Raw genomic sequence first — 5,974 nt, 5'->3', positions numbered from 1 at the left:
GAGACTGATTCATTTGAGCTTAAGAGTTTATGAATGCAGTCAATGCATCCCCTACAGATGATCGCTTTGGTGGGGGCACATATGGTGCATTGTTAGGTGCCCCAAAGAAGTTGTTTTGTAGAGGCCCTTGAGGTACATTGGGCACATTAATTTGTGGTCCATTTCTCTAATTAAAATTAGGATGGTTACGCCAACTTGGATTGTATGTTTTTCCCATTGGTTGCATAGCTGGCCTTTGGTAGTTATTTATAGCATTTGCTTGCCCATGCTCATGCATGATATCTTGTAAAACTGGAATTTTTGGACAATTCTTTGTGTCATGGTCGGTACCACCACAAATGCTAAAAAAATTACCAAAGGATGTGTTTTCTTTATTCATATCAACCTTCCTAATTTTCAAGGCTTCAACCTTTCTAGCCAATGCAGTGAATTCTGCATTAGGGTTATATTCCTCTCTTAGGACATACATCCTCGCTTTCTTTCAAAGAATAGGTCTAGTCTGGTTTAGTAGAGACATCCCATGTCTGAATATTCTCTACTAACATATCTATAAAATCCTAGGCCTCATTATGATCTTTGTCAAGAAAGGTTCTACCACACATCATCTCTATAAACTGATGGGTATCCATGGTGAGCCCTTTTTGGAAAGCATCAATTAAGTAACATGGTTCATAACCATGATGTGGGCAAGTAAGTAGAAGGTCTTTGAAACGCTCCCAAGCTTGGAAAAATCGTTCATTCCCCTTTTGGGAGAACGACATGATTTCCTATTTAAGTGCATTTGTTTTGTGCTCGGGAAAGAAGTTTTTCAAAAACTCTTTACTTAAGGCTTGCCATGTAGTGATGGTATGAGGTTTTAGAGAGTTGAGCCATGTTTTGGCCAGATCCCTTAGAGAAAATGAGAATAACCTAAATTTGGGTGCATCCCCATTGCCATTGTTTACTTGTAATGTTGTAATCACTTCCTTAAAGTCCTTAAGGTGTGAGTAGGGGCTTTCAGAATTCAAGCCATAAAATTTAGGAATTAATTGAATCACACTTGTTTTAAAATCAATATTCCTTGTGTGAGCAGGGAACACAATGTAAGATGGTAAAGTTAATCTCTCAGGGTGTAAATGTCCATGTAAAGTTCATGGTTGGTGTAACGCATTCCTACACTACCAAAAAATTGAGCAATGGCTATGGAGGTTGAAAGCTTTTAGCTACGGATTTAATTCGTAGCAATATAGCTACGGATTTAATCGTAGCTATAACTTAAGTGCTTTGTAGCTAAAGCATTCCTCCCCACCTAAAACATATTAAATATAGATGGTGCTTAAGGGGATCCATGAGGTCCATTGGAATATATGTGTTTGATCTAAGCCGTCCAAAAATTCTAATATATAATTTTAGTGCATGAGCCCAAAAATTATGTAGATTAAATGTCTAAGTGGACCACACCATAAGAAATAATATAAATAAAATTTCTACTGTTAATATGTTGTGTGGTCTCCTTATAGATTCGATTTAACTCATTTTTTAATCAGCACTTAAAATAATAATTTAAAATTAATGGACGGAGTGGATATATGAAATACATCACAGTGGGCCCTACGGTCCTAAAACCATAAAATGTCCAGGGAGCCGTCCGTCACGCGCCCCTCCAAAACCCCAAAACCCTCCAAAACCCCAAAACCCTCCAAAAATAAAAACCCCCGTCCGCCATTTTCTCTCGCTCGCTGACGAACCCATCTCTCCATCTTTCTCTCGCACTCAGTTTCTCTCTTTCTGTTGCCCTCTCTCGATCTCCCAAACTCCCTCACCCTCTCTCCTTGTCTCAAGGCCGCATTCCCCTCTCTGTTTTCAAAAACCCATTTCGTTGCAAGAAGGAGAAGAAGGAGAAGGAGAAGAAGACGGAGCACGTACGGTTAGTTTCTTTCTTTCTCCCTCTTTATCTCTTTCTCAAATCTTTCAATCCTTCAATCCGCATTCCCCTCTCTCTGTTTCTGAAATCTAAGGGCCCATTTGGCCGATTAGATTGGAAGGGATTGGATGTTATTGGAAGGGATTGGAAGTTAAATCCTGGGATTGGCCAGGCATGCCAAACAGAGTCGGTGATCTGATCCCAATCCCTGAGACGTGTTTGACTTGAGGGATTAAAAGGGATGGGAAGGTTTAATCCCAGTATTGGTCGGGCGTGCCAAACAGACTGGATATATCAATCTAGGGATATAACAATCCCATGTATTTGAAGACAATCCACTGACAAAACCATCAATACCTAGAAATCCAGGCCATCCACCCTAATACCATTCAATCCCTTTCAATCCACCCAGCCAAACGGGCCCTAAAAATGCTTTGTGGGCTCCACCATAATATGTGTATGCAGGCCATTCATTTTTTTCAGCTCATTTTAGGGCCAAATCTCAGGTGGACCACACCATAGGAAACTGTGGTGATTGAACGCCCACCATTAGGGCCTGTTTGGCCAGGGCAGATTAGATGGAATTGGATGGTATTAGAGTGGATTGCACAGATTTCAAGGTAATGATAGTTGCGTCAGTGGATTGGTGCAAGATCTATGGGATTGCTATTTCCAGTCTGTTTGGGACGCTTGGCCAATCCTGGGATTAAACCTTCCAATCCCTTTTAATCCCTTGAACCAAACACGTCCCAAGCAATTTTGAAGGGATTAGGGTGGATTAGATGGGATTTAAAGGTAATGATGCTGATGTCAGTGGATTGTCGTAAGATCCTGAAAGGAATTCCAGATGTTTTTTTTTTTTTTGGGTTTGTCAGATTGTGACATCAATTTAAATTTCTATGTTTTTTTTTTCAATGTCTTTTATGTTACTGGCACGAGAATTCATATACATTGAAAAATATGATTGAAGTGCTAGACTAGCATGTGCATTTACACCATTTTTTAAATGTTGTTGACTCATCCACCACATATGTCATAAAACATGTTAATCCACTGTATTGCATTCATCAGGAATCAAGCAGTGGTATGGAGCTACTGAGATGCATCTGACTTTATTGCACACTGCTGTAATGGTTGGTCATAGTGTTTGCAAACATCAACTAATTTTCATTCAACATCTATATATATATATATATATATATATATATATATATATATATATATATATATATATATATATATATAATCTTGAAGGGAATTCCAGAAAATTTGTTGGTTTGTCAGTTTGTGAGATCAATTTGAATGTCTTTTAATTTGGTGTAATGTCTGTCATGTTACTGGAACAAGCATTCATATACATTCAGAAATGTGATTAAAGGGCTAGACTAAGTCACTAAGATGTGCATTTTCACCATTTCTTAAATGGTGGTGGCTCATCCACCACACATGTGCCATAACACATGTTAATTCACCTCACTGCATTTGTCAGGTATCAAGTAGTGGCATGAAGCTACTAAGATGTGCATTTCCACCATTTCTTAAAAAGTTTGCAAACTCCTTAATACATTGTATTTGGTATATAATATCTGTTTGGGTCTAATCATCTGATAGCACTTCCTTCATTTTCAACTTTGAGGAGGATGGTGCATTAGGCTAATTTCTAACTTTAATTTTTGGTAAAGTGCAGGTTGAAAATGGACCCCTTGGTTAATCGAGATTTGACTGTAATGAATAACGAGTGGATGACATTAAGTTTCCCAGACCCACGTTTTATTTCTGGAATAAGAAGTTTTTCAAAGTTTACACAAGAAAACCTTCCTGGTAGAGAATCCATTCCTTGTCCATGCACCACTTGCAGATGTGCACGTTTTTCAATTTCTTATGATGATATGGAAATACATTTAATGAAAAATGGATTCGACCCAAGCTATATGGTTTGGAACATGCATGGGGAGCATGTATCACCTAAGTGTACTACACGTGAATCAAGTTCGCAACAATAGCATAGTGTCCCGAACTTAAATGAGGTTCACAACGTGATCGTTCAAGAACTTGGTGGTAATAACCTAGACGAAGTTGCATAGGATAAGCCGAATGTGACCCCTGTAGTTGAAGGTGTCTTTGGAGAAAATGAAACCAATGATTTTGAAGCAAATCTATGAGACGCAATGACTGAGCTATACCCTAGGGCCCAAGATTTCACCGTGCTGACTTTCATTGTACAGCTTTTCAAATTAAAGGTGAATCATGGATGGAGTGAAAAAAGCTTTACAGAGCTCCTTCAACTACTAAAGAAGGTGTTACCTTTCGGTAACAAGGCCCCAACTAATACCTACCAAGCAAAGAAGATCATTACAAAATTGGGTCTTGATTATGTGAAAATTCATGCTTGTCCAAATGACTGCATCTTATACTGGAGAGAGAACGAGATGAAAACCATTTGTCCAAATTGTAAAACTTCTAGGTACAAGACTGAAATAAATTCTGAGAGAAAATAATCTCAAATACCTAGGAAGGTGTTAAGGTATTTTCCATTAACACCAAGGCTACAAAGAATGTTCAGTGTGCCATGGTTGGCGAAAGAAATGTCTTGGCACTCAACCAGGAAATCTCAACATGAAAAGATGGAGCATCCGATTGATTCTATTGCATGGAAGAATCTTGATGACAAGTATACAGATTTTTCAGCTGAGCCTCGTAATGTTCGATTGGGTTTGGCTACAGATGGGTTTAACCCATTCGACGCTTTCAGTATGTCGCATAGTTCTTGGCCCATTATGTGTGTGACGTACAACCTTCCACCAAAGCTTTGCATGAAACCTCAGTTTACTATGTTGACTTTGCTAATTGAGGGACCGCGACAACCAGGAAAGGATATTGACGTTTATTTACAGCCATTGATTGATGAACTGTAAAAGTTATGGCGAGAAGGGGTCACAACGTTTGATGCATACCATGAAAATAAATTCAACATGCGTGTCGTTCTGCTTTGGACAATCCATGACTTTCCAGCATATGGTAATGTTTCTGGTTGTAAGACAAAGGGTAAGTATGGTTGTCCTATATGTGTTCCCAACACAGATTATTTGTGACTTAAAAATGGAAAGAAACATGTTTATATGGGCCACAGACGATGGTTGCCAATGTCAGAACAGGCTAGGAAGGACACAAGTGCTGGCACGTTCGACAAGAGGGTGGAGATACGACGTCAACCGATCCGTCTGGATGGGATTGAGGTCAAAAGACAAACCGCAAACTTGAATATGCAGTGGGGGAAGATTGGGAAGAGTAATATAAGGGGTATTGATGGAGGCCGACAAGAGCTAGCGGATGATGTTGAATCACTGTGGTTCTTCAAACAGTCTATATTATTTGATCTAGAGTATTGGAAAGATATTCTCGTGCATCACAACCTTGATGTCATGCTTATTGAGAAAAATATATGTGAACTCCTTGTTGCCTTGATGTTGAACATGCCTAGCAAAACCAAGGATGATGTTAATGCACGCAGGGACCTGAAACAATTGGGAATTAAGAAGCGTCTATGGTTGAAAAAGAACAATGGCAAAGTGATTCAGAAACAAGGTCCTTTCTGTCTAAGAAGAGAAGAGAAAAAACTTTTCATCCAGACTTTGCATGAGTTGCGTGTTCCGATCAGTTTTAGTGTGAATTAGAGGACCATCGTAAAGGAAGATTGTGTGGATTTAAAGGGAATGAAGTCTCATTCTTACCATGTGTTGATGCAATATTTGCTCCCAGTTCTCATCCAGCATGCATTCACGGATAGGAAGGTCATTCGTCCTATAATTACAAGCTTTTGCACCTTCTTTAATGCCTTGTGCTCAACAACCGTAAACCTTCAAACACTCCTTACTCTCGAGAGGGGCATGACTAAGACGTTATGTCAACTTGAAACTATATGCCCACCATCGATATTTGTCATTATGATGCATTTGTCGATCCATTTGGCTTACGAGGCTCGCATATGTGGTCCTGTATACTATCGATGGATGTATCCATTTGAAAGGTACACTGTGAGCTTAATAAGAATAAATTGGCTTAACATCTACA

The 5,974-nt window shown here is 39.1% G+C and overlaps 1 non-coding gene across 1 annotated transcript; it reads left to right on the top strand.

Moving 5' to 3' along the window:
- The first annotated feature begins 672 nt into the window (after nt 1-672).
- Nucleotides 673-779, top strand: LOC131254530 (small nucleolar RNA R71). Its single transcript, XR_009175644.1, has one exon. It is a non-coding gene; the product is annotated as a small nucleolar RNA R71 (small nucleolar RNA).
- Nucleotides 780-5,974: the final 5,195 nt, after the last annotated feature.

Source organism: Magnolia sinica, chromosome 8, assembly GCF_029962835.1.
Source record: "Magnolia sinica isolate HGM2019 chromosome 8, MsV1, whole genome shotgun sequence".
NCBI lineage: Eukaryota > Viridiplantae > Streptophyta > Magnoliopsida > Magnoliales > Magnoliaceae > Magnolia > Magnolia sinica.
This window is presented reverse-complemented; position numbering and strand designations above follow the sequence as displayed.